This window comes from Phyllostomus hastatus, unplaced genomic scaffold (genome assembly GCF_019186645.2).
Source record: "Phyllostomus hastatus isolate PE091 unplaced genomic scaffold, TTU_PhHast_1.1 phas_contig_524, whole genome shotgun sequence".
NCBI lineage: Eukaryota > Metazoa > Chordata > Mammalia > Chiroptera > Phyllostomidae > Phyllostomus > Phyllostomus hastatus.
In genome coordinates this window covers 4,319,298-4,334,764 of record NW_025333900.1, presented here as the reverse complement: position 1 = coordinate 4,334,764, position 15,467 = coordinate 4,319,298, and the positions used below count along the sequence as shown (strand labels likewise).

General features: G+C 41.4%; 1 protein-coding gene across 1 annotated transcript in view; it reads right to left on the bottom strand.

The window, feature by feature from the left end:
* JARID2 (jumonji and AT-rich interaction domain containing 2) overlaps positions 1–15,467 on the bottom strand; it is a 254,412-nt gene that overhangs the window by 132,723 nt on the left and 106,222 nt on the right. The gene's annotated exons all lie outside the window — the stretch shown is intronic.

Here is a 15,467-nt window from a genome sequence, read left to right as displayed (position 1 = left end):
AGTGACTGAACTGAGATAACTGTTATAGGGAATCAACAATCAGGATTTTGCAGTTTAAAGGGTAGACTCAAATGGCTGGGGACATTTATAGGTTCTTCTGTGAATATCTGTGCAAGGTTTGCTTAAGAAGCCCTCACATTCACATACCCACATCAAGACCGCATTTACAACAGTTCAATTTACACATGGAAGTATTTGATCTTCTCAGATATTTTGGGACTTAAGAAAATAAGGAAAACATAATACCTTAGGTAAAAACAGGATTTAGGATATTCATGTTCCTTTTGTTCAAACAGGGACCCATATACCTCACAGTAAGACTAGTGCTATTATACTGGATGGATGGCCAAAAAAATCTGAGGTCTTTTCCAGAGTTAAAATTCCTAAACTCTGCATAAACACAAACTACATCTTAGAAATCCAACCACACAGAAACTCTAGGCCCTAAATAAGTTAAGCTGCACTCTTGTTAAGCTTCCAGGATTTCCTAGGACGAGAGTAATTCTCAGTCTTCTATAATAACCCCTACTAATGACACTCTGGGAAAGAAGGAAGCTGGGATTTCCAACTTCCTGTCCACACCCTTCCCTCCTGTAGACAGGCAAGCTGAGAGTTCTGCTACCTGTGGAGGAAGAAGGCACTTCCTGGTCACTCTCCTGAGAGCCAAGACGTCTACTAATGAGGGTGGTGGCTAAGATTCAAACATGAAGGCTAAAAGCAGCCAGTGAATGTTGCCTCAGCCTGGCAGGCAGAACCTGTCACTTGGTATCAGTCACTGGAGACCTTCCAATCACGTGGCTAAAAACCAGAAAAATGAAGCACTCTGACCAGACTCATCTGAGCAGCCTGAATAACTAACCTGTGTCTAAGTCAGATGATTTAGCTACACAACACATACAGAAAAGCATATCATAGTTGAATTCACACTTATAGCAACTTTCTTGAGTTTTCATGAAAGCTTCACCAGCACAGTCACTGCAACCAAACGACAGTCATAAATCTAGGAGGAATTAATGTTTATTAGGCTGAAACCCACCTTTTCAGCTTCCAAACTCTATGCCATAAAGGCCATGCAGCTAAGTTTTCTTCATCACAGCCAAGTTCCTACTCTCATCATTTGCATCTCCACAACAGTGATGTGATTATTAACTATTATTTCCTACAGTGTAAAAATTACAATGCCTCAAAAATAGCTTTCAATGTAAAATTCCTGTGGTGATTTTTCTGCATCCTGTTCAGGCTGGTACCTTCATTCTGACTTCGTAAGAGAGAATTACACCCCTACTAATAATGTCTAATTAAAACATAAACCATGTGAGATGAAAACTCCTGCAAAGGAAGATGCATTTAAGGTTCACTTACTGGCACAAGAACAGCTTCATTACACCTATAAAAAGTACTTTAAATACAGGAGAAGCAAATCCATGACACAGATTATGGGTTTTCAAATCCTAAACATTAAAAATCAAACTTTTTTTTTAAAGAAACACAAGTGCTCTTTTATAATCTGGAGTGCTGGTCAAGACTTGTCACCTCCCTCAAAAGGGTGACATAAGTAGGAAATAATCTGACTCTGTTCTGTTTCCAAAAGCTCAATGGGTATGCAGTAATTCAGAAATTAAAAATTAAACTGCCTTTCACAGCTGCAGAGTCATAATGAACCACCCTACACTCAGCTTAAAGACCAGGGTGGTGGAACCCCTCCCTCATGGAATGCCAGATGCAGAATCAAAGGTGTGCACACGACCATGAGGCAACACAGAGCCCTCCAAGGTGGGTATCATGGAAGGACAGAAAGAAGATGCTTCTAACACTCTGCTGTTCAGAACAGCCAAGCACTGAGTGCTCTAAAAAACAGTCTCGACGTAACTATCATTAAAGGTCAGGCAACTCAGAACACAACACCTCTCTCTCGAAGAGTTTATATGACCTCTAATTATAGGGGCTTCCTTTTTATTTTCCCTTTTACAACAGCTGTCTTATTTAATCAGCCATTTAAACAATGTCTGCATGGGGTCAGGAAATTGTTTCTCCTACTCACCATGTTATCTCAGCACCTAAAACATACCTGATAGCGTATGAACTCAATAAATATTTCTGGGAACAATATTAACTCTAGCTCAATCTCACTGTTCTCACCTACATTCACCCATGCTCGGCCTGCCAGTGCATAACCTTACTATTATGTAGGGTGTTTTAAGTGAAGTACTTGAAATCACAATTTTTTTTGGACAAATCACTGCTACCTCCTTAAAACACTCCATATAGTGGCAAACCCCAAAGGGCCGGGCTATGCCTCTCATCTCCAGCAGTAAGTTTGTCAACTTACTACAATATTGGCAGCACCACCCCTTCCTCAACCACCTAATTCCCTGCCAAAAAAACACCCACAGCACCCACCTAAAAGCCCACATGGTCTTATAGGGCCCAAATCTAATGGCTCTCTCACAGTCTCTTAGCTTCAGCTAAATATGGACCAACTCCTTCACAAAATGCCTCACTGTTCCTCTCCCTACTTCCCTCGCCACATCTGTGCAGGCTCCTTTTCCTCTGCATCTCCCAGTATTCTCTCATTATACCCTCCCCTACTCTCTTATATTCAATTATTCATTCCCAAATCACTACTTTCAAATCAATCGTGCCCCACGAGTGCCTCAATATTTAAAACCCCTAATTATCCCCTTTGACCTTGCTAGACCTGGCTCTCCCTTTCTCAGGTGGGCATCATCAGGATTTAACAGTACAGCACTGAACAGAGAAAGATCTGTTTTGGCCTCCTCCAGATTGCTCCCACAAAACCAAGCACCTTGTCCATTCTGGTTTACTGGTCAGCCTAATAAAGGACAACACAGGAAAAGTTGTAGTCATTGATACCAGTGTCCAGCAACTTCATTACGATGTCAATTCGCTTGTCCAGAGTGAGTGCCAGTTCTTATTAATTTCATTCAAGATTAAAAACAGCTATTGTACCTTTGAGGTTTCAGTTAAGACCTTCAGGTTAACAGAGCATCAAAAGCCAGGGGTGCACAATTCAAGCTCCCAGACAATGCACAGCCTTTGTGCATTCCTACCCCCAGCCTCTTATCCATAGTTCCCTACCTCGAAGCAAATGCTTCACAAACACCAATATAAATAAAAAATATCTGGTTCTGTTGACAGGAGTGTGGGGAAAGTCACACAGATCTAGGTTTACTTTGCTATTGACTGCTAAAAATCACTTCCTTTGGCTAATGGAAGACGGAGTAAGAAAGCCTTTAAAAGTGACAGGATTTTCTTTTCATCTGCAAAAGATTTACTGCTCTTTGTAATAACTGGAGAATTTCTTATCAAAAGTGGCAACTGGTCAGAATTTAAACTTCAATGCTTATGGTACTAATCTTTTTTATTAAAAGAAAAAACAGCACAACAAAACTCTAGCTATTCAAACTTACAAGACACGTTAAGAAAAAGAAGCACCAGAAGCAGGCACATGAAGACACGGCGCTCCTTGGGGCAGGCAGCCCCACGTAACCATTCTTCAAAATTCAAACTCCAGATTAGAGATTAAACAGCCTTCAACAACCTCCTTTCATATCTTTGTGACTCCAAGAGAGGTCCACAGACCGCCAGAACCTTAATCACTTGGCATCTTGTTAGAAATGCAGACTTCTGGACCCAACCCAGACCTACTTAATCAGAATCTGCCTTTTAAGATGATCGCCAGGTGATTCCCATGCATATTCAAGTTTCAGAAGCTCTGCAGCACACACTTGTTCTCTACTCCATGCCTATTTCATATCACCTTCTAATTCCAATCAAAACACAGGCAAAAGTAAAGATGAGGTGAAACCTCAATACGCATACTTCTAATATCCATCTACTACTGCTGCCTCCTCTCCTGCCAGATATAAGAAATCTATATTGGTAAACCCTGAAAAATCTTCACTTTGACGTCTCGTCACAGAGCTAAAACAATTGATCAAACGGCACAGGTGAAAATAACAAAAAAGGCAAGACAGTGAGAAATGTAAAGTTCGTGTGCTGTGTCACGTAGTTACTAGACTTACTGGGGTAATCACTTGGTAACGTATATAAATGTCTAATAACTCTGTTCCACACATGAAATGTAATACTGTATGTCAACTGTAATTGTAAAATAAATTAGGTAAAAAAAAATTTAATTAAAAAAAAAGAAATGCTAGTTTTTAGAATCATTTTTTTATGCAACATGGTCTCCCCAACACTAATCCTCTGATGACCAACATTGGGCCAACTTCCCTCTAAAACGTGACACCCAGAATTAAATATACATTCAACATGTGAACAATATCCCAGAATAGGACCAACATATGCAATTAGGTCACTTCAGTTTCTATCCACAAACCCAAAATTAAAATAAGTTTTAGCAGCCACATTACACGGTAGGATCTCACTGAGCTGGCAGTTAACTACACCCTCCACAGTGATTTTATTTGTTTCTTGGGGGATAGGCGAAAATTTTTTTCGTCATTATGCAACAAAACCCAAAGGAAGGCCCCAACCCAAGGACATGCACGGCTCCCAACTGTAGAATTCTTTTCCTGTGGTGCTCTCCTTGCTGCTAAGGAAAACAAACAAAATAAAAACACAGGCCATCAACCTGCATGCATGACAATATAAACCAAATTGTACTCCTTAACCAGGTTAATTTTACAAGACAAAAAAGAAGGTGCAGGGTCGGTCAGATGGGTGCAAGTCACCATGTCTTCTACCCACACATACTCACAGGGAGGGATGGGGTTAAAGGGCATAAGCATGACAACTTACACTGAGCCTGTATTCACTGTACTTGAGTTCTCACCTACCCCCACCTCCAGTGACGGTTGTAAATTCAAATGAATGTTAGTTTAAACAAAGCCTGAAATTAGGCATTCTAATGTGAACAAATTTGCTGACCATTCAAAATTTAAAACACTGAATTATTGATTTGATACACTGTAACTGTACTAAGACTTCTTCTAATTTACCGTCTCAAGACTGATCTGATCACTGATACAGTAAAATCATACTCTCCACTTAGCCACAGGCCCTGCCAGAGTCTTCACGGGCTGCTGCTCTCCAATGACAGCCAGCTCTTCAGCAAAATAGGCCTTTAAAATCTCTTCAGAACACTCAAATGCAAGAAAAAACAGGAACACTCAGGTCAGTCAAGCTTCCAAAACAGGTGCAGGGCAGAGGCCAATGCCCTGAGAGTCCTATGAGAAGCACATAAAAAGTGGTAATGAATCTAACCATGGCAAACGTCTGCTGGGTGCTCACTGCATGCTAGGCAGCAGTGGGATCAACACTAACATGCAAAGAATGCTCATGGTTCTCTGCTCAGATCTGAGTACCACTGCTTTCTCCCTTCAGTTTAAAATGAGTGGAAAAGCCCTGGCCGGTGTGGCTCACTTGGTTGGAGCATCATCCCACACATCAAAAGGTAGAAGGTTTGAATACCGGTCAGGGCACATACCTAGGTGACAGGTTTGATCCCCAGTCAGATTGTGTATGGGAGGCAACCAATCAGTTTCTCTCTCACAGAGATGTTTCTCTGTCTCCACCTTCCTCTCTTTATAAAATCAATAAACATATTTTTAAAAATAAATAAGTAAACTGGGTGGGAAATAAAGTAATCATAAAACTTGGAAGTTATCTTTCAGAGGTAAGTTTCATTGCCTTGGCCAGACGTCTCACAGTTGGAGATGTAAGCAGGAGTTGGTGTGAGCCATCAGGTAGTCAGTCAATTGGTTCTCAGGTACCGTATCAGGAAGCAAATTTCAAAACTCAGAAATTTGTTATTAAAGAAGAAATGTCAAATGTGTAACTCACACTCATTCCTAAGTGAAAGCAAAACTATATTACTAATTTCAAGAGGTGAATGTAAATGTTATACAAAAAACTAAACAAGTCAAGAGCAACAGCTCTAGCTAGAGACTAGCAAAAGGGAGGAGAAGGGGGGCAGGGGAGGGGAGGGGGAGGGATCTTATCTCACTGGCCTCTCCCACTACCTTGTGTGATAATCTATTCTAATGATATCATTCAAGTATCCTTATACAATTTGTCCATGTGTGGGTTTTTATTACTGTTTCAAATTCAGTTCATCTTGATTTAGGAGGGGGCAAATGATGAAAAGGCATGGGTCAGACAGAGGGAAGCACATTTCTGATTGATTCTTCCTTCCTTTCCTTTTTATTCATTCATTCATTCATTTATAGAGAGGAAGGGAAAGAGAAAGAAAGGGAGAGAAATATCAGTGTGTGGTTGCCTCTCACCTGCCCCCTACTGGGGACCTGGCCACCAACCCAGGCATGTGCCCTGACTGGGAATCGAACTGGTGACCCCTTCGTTCACAGGCCAGCACTCAATCCACTGAGCCATACCAGCCAGGGCCTCTGATCGATTCTTTAAAAAATTTTCCACCCTGGCTGGCATAGCTCAGTGGATTGAGCACAGGCTGCGAACCAAAGTGTCACAGGTTCGATTCCCAGTCAGGCCACATACCTGGGTTGCAGGCCACGGCCCCCAGCAACTGCACATTGATGTTTCTCTCCCTCTCTCTCCCTCCCTTCCCTCTCTAAAAATAAATAAATAAAAACTTAAAAAAAAAATGTTCCAACAATTACGACTATTATTTAAAAATTAAATAGGGCCCAATGGAAGATAATTTCCAATCACTTGCGCAAACTGCCTAAGAGACCGTCACTGTTAATAATATGCAGGATGACTGGTGGAAACTTGGACTCAAGTTAACCAGTGGTACTACTTGCCCTCCGGCATATCTGAATCCAATTTTTAAAAAGTCTACAAAACCACAGAGATCATTTTTAATCAAATTACCAAATAAAAATAAAGGCAAATCCAAGACATATGTACTGGGATTGAAGCGTAACATACACTTGTCTTTTAAACTGAAATCCAGAACCTCACCCCAATGTTTTAAATGCTAACCTGCTTATTATAAAGAGGGACCAGGGTGAGGGGCACAGGGACAGGCATAAATGCACCTGGCATAACATTCCACAGAAAATACCCCTGCCCGGACATGGAGGGGCCAAAGTGTCCAATGTTCTTCACTGTCTCTTCTAAGTACAAGCAAATGGGAGTGTGGCGGTTGGAAAAAAAAGTGTGTTCGGGTTCATAGTAGGAAGACCTTCTCATAACAGGCAACCTCTTCATTAAAATTCATACAAGTGCCAAGGCAAATAACAATTATGTGCTTGAATGACAGGGGCCACTAGATGAGTTACCAACGCATGTATCATGTTCCTGCCCACTTTGCCATGGCTCTGGGAGTGGAAGGATATGACTTTTCACCCCTTTTTAAAAAGAAAATGAGATGTGATGCCCAATTCCTATATTCACCCCCTACCCTAAGTGGGACTAACATGAAACGCCACATGGTAGAGAGAAAGGCTGAATGCCTGACTGACAGCTGCACAAGGCCGGCTGGTAAGAAAACAAAATTTGAAAAACTGGGTCCATGAGCAAGACAGAGAGGAAAAACTGACAGCTCTTTACTCCTTCCAGGGAAAATGACTAGAAAACTATGTGTGAATGTCTTTTATTTTCAAAATAAGTTCACATATGCCTATTGTTAAATCATCCTACTTAATACAATTTGCTGCTGTCTGAAACGCTGGTTTCTTCCATCAACAGTTTGAGGAGAGAATAATAAAAGCATCAAAAAAGTGTTAGAGATGTGGATTCTTGGCATGGATTCAATATAAACAAGGATTTCCAGAGCCAAATAAGTAAATAAGGGGAAGAGAGTAAAAATATTGAAGAAAAATGTGAGCAAGGTGTAATTTAAAACTTAGGCTAAAACCACTATTTCTTCCCTTTTAACAAATAGTATTTTCTCCAGTAGAAACCTCAGGTTGACTCAATGCTAATTCATTTTCCTAAATTCCATAAAATGGTTCAATTGTCAATATTCAAACATCAAAAAGAAATTGGGGAAATGTTCACACCTACAAATAAGTGGCCAGGAAACCACTGAGTTATGAACTTGTGAACGATATGCCTTTGCCTTGATTCTAAATTAAAAGCATTTCAAGCAGCAAATTTCCTCAGACAGATGACATGCTTCCCGGGATAAAGTAAACAGTCTGAAAATGCTTATGCAAGGAGAGTTTTGCTTCTCCCAAACTCCCACGAAATAATGTGTACTTATCTTTGATTACGGCCTATTTTAAAAATAGGCTACAGCTGAAATTGGATTAAGAACTTCTGCTGAAAACGATTTATTGCATAACACAACTCTGACAGCCTGAATCTACGGCCACCAACTGAGCCTTTATAAAAATCTGCTGGGCAGCTGCCAAGTCAGCTCTTTTGCGTCTGAGCACGTCAGACATCACCGTTGTCAAGGCAGCAGCAGCAGGGGCTGCGACATCCACCCAGTCATGGTTAACCGTCGCAGCCAGGGAACAGCAGCAAGGGCAGCGCAGCGTGTTCAAGCCTCCTGCAGCTCTTCCTCTGACACAGTGAGTTGTTTCAACATCATCAGAAAAGACTCAAGATCTACTTAAGGATTATCTCCAAGAACTAGCAGAAATCTGGATTGACAAATCTACCTCCAGTGGAGGGGACAGAGGAAAGAAATTTAAAAAAACAAACAAACAAAAAAAACAATCAGAATCAGGGACCATTCGGTATCAGCAATGCCAACATGTGACTACCCAACAACTTCATTTGGGAGTAAATTATTAACAAGTAAGTTCCCAAAGGAATTGTAACTAATTTGGATCTTTTAGTCCTTCTTTATGTTAATCAGAATACCTTCCAAATGACATGTTCTAAGATATACTAACCAACAGTAACCACTAGCCACATGTGCCTATCTATGTACAAATAAAGTTAAAAAATTAAATGCCTTAAGTTGTACTGGACATATTTCAAGTACCCAATAATACATGTTTTCAAAAGTGAACAACACAGCTACAGAAAGTTTCCATCATCCCATAAAGCTCTATTAGACATCACTGTCCTAGAACATATATTACATTTAATTGGATAGTTTAAATAAACTGTGGGTTACTTGCTAATGCATTTAATTATGTCCCTGAGATTCTTCAAAATAAGTACTATATTTATGCTCCACTCAACTTACCAAGAAAATTCTGGAATAGCTGCATACTTATGCCCTGCACAAGAAAATCAGAGTCTAAAGCAGGCATGAACTACTTAAATTGCAGATATTCGCCCAAACAACTCTGAGGAACGTGAATCCAGTCCTCGGCTACATCTGGCCTTTCAGTTTTTGCAGGCAAAGTGTATGAAATTCTGAGGAAGAAGCACAGGATTCTTCACTCTACAAGTAAACCCTTAAGACACACGCTGCTTTAGTATGCCTTCAAATCATCTTTTAAGGAATCCCCTACAAAATAAATCCTCCAGGATTACAAGGAGACGAAAGCCATTCCTCCGTCAACCAGCCTAGCAGGGCAACCGGAACCACTAGACTGACTGCTGCCCCACCAGGGCCACTTGAGGTCATGGGCCTGTGAGCCATGGCAAAGGATTTAGGCAATTTCGGCATTTCTGTTTCTCCCTCCAGGCCCCCAGACACTGCTGGGGTCATTTTACAAGCTCAATAAACAGCTAGCTATCTGTCTTGCTGGCATTTGTGATTCAGCACGAACCCCCCCACCAGGAAATACGCCTAAGTGCATATATACTCCCAGGGGATCGGCTACATAGTCGTGCTACATCCTAAACAATTAGGTTTATTTTGGGCCACTTTATGAAAATCTCCAAATTAAAGTATACAAATAAACCTCGTCCTTGGATTTAACATAAACTGACACTGTGCCGCTTTGTTCCAAAGTGCCTGACCCCCTTTTTTCTTGTACCTTCCAGCCTTCCCCTGAGTCAAGGACCACCCTGAGATTGGTTTGCACCCTGTCATTACAGGTTTGGTCTCTAGAAACAATTTTAATGTGTGTTTCCCCCTCAAAATAGCACTTTCCACTAATGATAAATGTCAATCATTGCACAGGAGACCACACACTACTTGTTTCCGGTACAAATTCTCTATATTTTACAACTATGAAGTAAGATCACACAAATGTTTCCAGATAATGAACCTGCCACGTGTCTTATTCTCCCCCCCTCTCAATACATAAAATTGAATTGAGCACACGATAGGCTTTCAAAACATTTCCTATGAGTGAACACATACGAACAGGTGGGAAGTGTAAAAAACAGTGCCTTCGAGGTAACAGAGACCTGGATTCTAGTTCTAGAATTCTGTTTTCTTCAAAAGCAAAACAAATAACCTAGAGGAATGACTGACAGCTTGTACACTCCTGAGAAACAACTAAGGGCTTGATGACCCTTGCGCTGAGGGCCTCGCTTCCAGCTTCTCCCAGGTGATTCAGGTCCTGAGCCCATGCTCTGAGAACCGCAGGTACACTCGTACACCAGCCTTGCAATGGATGTGACTCCCACCTTGCCTTTCCATGAAAACTATTCTCACTGCCTTGAAAAACATTATATAACTGCCAAATTTAACATAAAGTTTTTTATCAGCAACCTGACTCTTGCCTGGTTTTCCTGTTTCCTTGCCCCTGCCACCATCTTCCCTCCAAATCCCCAATTATGTTCTATATACCCACGACTACTAAGTCATTTTCTTGACAATCTCCTCCTTCCCCTCCCACACCTTCTTGTGTGCTTTTCTCAACCCTACTGCCACTCTCCCAGCACCCATGGTTTGACCTCCTGACCAGGACAGGCACCTCCTTTCTCATTGTTCACATTCTCTCTTTCAATCAGGTAATACTATCTGTCTCTCCAGCCCTTGGAGACAGAAATAAAACAGGCTCTCATCTCCTGTCTTACAGAAGAAACCTTCCAAACTGACTGCCACCAACCAATTCCTATTGGAAACATCTTTCCCACATTGTTTCTCTAAAGGAAATAATGTATTTCCTTTAGAAGTCAGTCATATTGCAATGAGTTACTTTCTAAAAGTATCAATCCATGTCACTCCTTGCTTTCCTCAAAAGCCTTCCACAGTTCCCAATGGCCCTATGCGGCCTACAAAAACTCTTTCATAAGCAACCCAGTTTAGTCTATAGGCTTAAACTCCCTCTGCATCACAGAACACCCCTAACTGACAGGGTATAAGCATCTCAAGTAGAGGCAAGAGCTCTCATCTTTGTAGCCCCATCTCAAAACAAATACCAGGAAATAGGATTACTGGCGTTTATTACCTAAATATTGATCATGACTTCAACGATAATCCACAAGTAAATAAAGGACAGTTTCTCAATAGAAACAAATAAAAGTCCATTCTCAATTCTCTTTTTCATATCAATACTCTGGTACCTAGAAATACATAAACAGCCAATCAGACTCCATTTACCTGTGTTTACCCACAGCTCTTGGTTTTATATTGCACAGACTGCATGATTCTGCAATGAGAACTGTTAGCAAGCGGTATCAGCTGTATTCAAACTGGTACTTTTTAAAAGTTAATCTATTCCTAGTCCAATGACAAGATTTAACCATATCACTGTTTCACAATGGTTTGCAAGGATCACAAACTACAACCTAAACAAAACTGGAAACTTTCACTGGTTCCTGCATCCAAGCCAGTTCTAATATTTCTTCCTTCATGCAGAGTTAGACTTCCTACAATGTTTTAGTTCTGTAGAGTCTGATGGACCAGTGTCTGGGTTCAGTGAAAAGATTCATGCTTACCTATAGACTGACAAAGATCTCACTAAAGTCATGAGGACGGACCCCCTCCAAAAGGTGACATGGCATATGTACAATCTCATTTTAAGCAAAGCTGTTAGGGAAAGCAAATAGGGCTTTCTAGAAGCAAAGTTAGGATTCTTCCTATGTTGACATTTCACAGTGGCAACAGAAACAGAATGTGTCTTACAAACATAGTGGATGTAAGCTGAAGTTTACCATTTACACCTCAGAAAACATGTGTGAAAGAATAAAGCAGAAGTGGGGAGTGGACACTGTAGTCCTCTGGAGAGTTCTGAGCAAGAAGTAATGGAATTTGATTTACATTTTTTAAAGATCCCACAGGTTGCTGTGTAGAGAATAAGCCATGTGGAGTGCGGGTGTGGAGGTAGTAAGTACAGAAGCAGAGAACCCTGTGGCAAGTGCCTACACCAAAGATGAGGACCAGATTGGTAACAAGAGGCAACAACTTTCTAGAAACTTTTAGAAGGCCAAACCAAGTGAATACTGACATGAAATGTGTGAGGAAGAGAAGTCAAAGATTGACTCCAAAGAATTTCCAACTCCCAACCCAAGACAGAGGCATAGGTAGATAGACTTTCTACCCATGCACAACCAAAAGAAGGAAAACAACAAATTTAAAAACAAAAAATTACCAGAAATTCCATAAAATCATACTGTATAGAAGTCCAACAACCAAGAAATTAAAGAAACATGTGTTCAGACAGGTAGGATGGGCAAAGACAGGCAGCGGTGTCAGTTGCTGTGGTTGAGAGGACTGGAGCAAGGCGGTGGGGGCTGGAGGACCATGTGGCCCCACATTTGCCTGTGAATAACCGGGAAGAACAACTGGGGACCAAGACAGACCATGCAACCCAGGGTTGCCATGCTCGAGGGCTGGGGGGTGGCGGGGTGAGGAATAAAGCCTCAAAACCTCTGGCAGTAAAAACCTGTAGGGGTTTGTAGCAGCAGGACAAACTCCCAGACTCACAGAAGAGTTCCTTGGAGAGACCCACCCATCAGAGAGACCCATTCCTGGAGAGACCCAGGAATAAGCACCAGAAGGGCCCAATTTGCTTGTGGGTAGCCAGCTGGGAGCCAAGTAAGCAATATTGTTCCCTCTCTGACCCCTCCCCCACATACAGCGCCACAACACTGCAATGTGGGTTGTCCTGCCCTGGCCAATACCTAAAGGCTCCGCCCCTCACAACATAACAGCTGCCTCAAGACAAAAAAAACTTTGCCCTAATAAAAGAACAGATCAAAACTCCAAAAACAGAACTAAGCAATGAAGAGATAGCCAACCTATCAGATGCAGAATTCAAAACACTGGTAATCAGGATGCTCGCAGAAATGGTTACGCGTATGGTCACAAATTGGAGGAAAAAGTGAAAGCTATGAAAAAAATACAGTGAAACAGAGGAAAATATACAGGGAACCAACAGTGAAGGGAGGCAAACCAGTACTCAAATCACTGGAGCAGAAAGAAGAAATAAATATTCAACCAGAACAGAATGAAGAAACAAGCATTCAAAAAAATGAGGAAAGGCTTAAAAACCTCCAGGACAACTTGAAACATTAGAACATCCAAATCATAAGGGTGCCAGAAGGAAAAGAGAAAGAGTAAGAAATTGAAAACTTACTTGAAAAAATAATGAAGGAGAACTTCCCCAATCTGGCAAAGAAAATAGACTTCCAGGAAGTCCAGGAAGCTCAGAGAATCCCAAAGAAGTTGGACCCAAGGAAGCACACACCCGGGCACATCATAATTACATTACCCAAGATTGAAGAGAAGGAGAGAATCTTAAAAGCAGTAAGAGAAAAGAAGACAGTTACCTACAAAGGAATTCCTATCAGACTACCAGCTGATTTCTCAAAAGAAACCTTGCAGGCAAGAAGGGGCTGGAAAGAAGTATTCAAAGTCATGAAAGACAAGGACCTACATCCAAAATTACTCTATCCAGCAAATCTATCATTTAGAATGGAAAGGCAGATAAAGCACTTCCCTGGTAAGGTAAAGTTAAAGGAGTTCATCATCACCAAGCCATTATTACATGAAATGTTAAAGGGACTTATCTAACAAAAAGATGACGATCAAAACTATAAACAGAAAAATGACTACAAACTCACAACAATCAACAACTGAACCTAAAAAACACCTAAGCAAACAACTAGAACTGGAACAGAATCCCAAAAATGGAGATCATTTTTGGAAGGTTATCTGCGAGAAGGGGGAGGGGGGAGAGTGTGGGAAAAGGTACAGGGAATAAGGAGCATAATTGGTAGGTACAAAATAGACAGGGAGAGGTTAAAAATAGTACAGGAAATGGAAAAGCCAAAGAACTTATATGTACGACCCATGGACATGAACAGGGGATGGGAGTGGGGGGGGGGGGGTGGCATTTAGATGCAGGTTGGAGAGGAGGTACAGGGCAGAGGGGAATAAAGGGGGAAAATGGGACAACCTGCAATGGCATAATCAATAAAATATATGTTAACAAGAAAGAAAAATTTCATCTCAGTAAATGGAGCTGCCTCTGGAGATAAGGAGGGTGCTTCTGAAAAGAGCACTTTGGAGCAGAGAGAAGGATGGAACCAACGGTTCAGTTTATGGTTGTAATGAGTCAGAGTTGCCTACTACAGACCCCAAAGAGACATAAAAGTTTCAGCCATGTATCAGAGCTACAGACATGACTGCAGCTGGCAGTTTAAAAATCAAACCTAGAATCAGCCCTGACTGGTGTGGCTCAGTCGACTGAGCACCAACCTGCAAACCAAAAGGTCACTGGTTCGATTCCCAGTCAGGGCACATGCCTGAGTTTCGGGCCGGGTTCCCAGTAGGGGGTGTGTGATAGGCAATCAATCAATGTATCTCACACATCTCTTTCTCTCTCTCTCTCTCTTTCTTCCTCCCTCCCTTTCCCTCTCTAAAAGTACATAAATAAAATCTTTCAAAAAGTAATAATAAAAAAATTTTAAAAATCAAACCTAGAATCAAACTTTAGGTACCCTAACTTACTGAAGGGCAGAAAAACAGAGCTTTCCTATTCACTTACACATAAGAAGCAAGGTCAGGGAAGAGCTAATTGACCTGAAAAAGTTGGTTTATGGCAAGGTTTTCATAGCCTTAAGAAAAATGATGCTTTAAAATGGAGTGAATGAAAGCAGAGGACTGAATATGAAAGGAATAAAAGGAATTTGTCACTTACTAGAAAGTCGGCCTATAAAAATCTGCATTTCACATCACAACCCTAGCTGACAAGTGACGGAGTGTCACTAATGTGACAATGGAAGCTTTAGAAATCCAATGCTCAATACAGCAATACTGCAGATCAGTTGCTGCTGGTAAGAAGTCCTATTTGGCCATGTGAGGTCATATATCAATCACTCAATTTCTGTCTCTTAACCACACGCGCACACATACACGCACACACACACCCCACAGACACTCTCTTTCACCCATTCTTATATGTAGACTTCACATGTCAATTAGAAAAATGACACTGGCCTTAGGCCCACTCTGACAAATAGTCAAAATATGCTAACAAAACAGCCTATCGTGACACTGTGGCTATGCAGACAAGTTTTCAGGTCATTACAAATCTCAAAGATGTGTGTGGAGGTGAGACCAACTATACAGCCTACTTTCTCTCCAGTCACTCCAGAAAGGCTCTAGAGCAGCCACTCTCTGGCTGCCAGCTGCTGGCCTGGCCCACAGACAGAAAAGCCATCAGGACCAAAAGGGCGGAACAGTTCAAAGT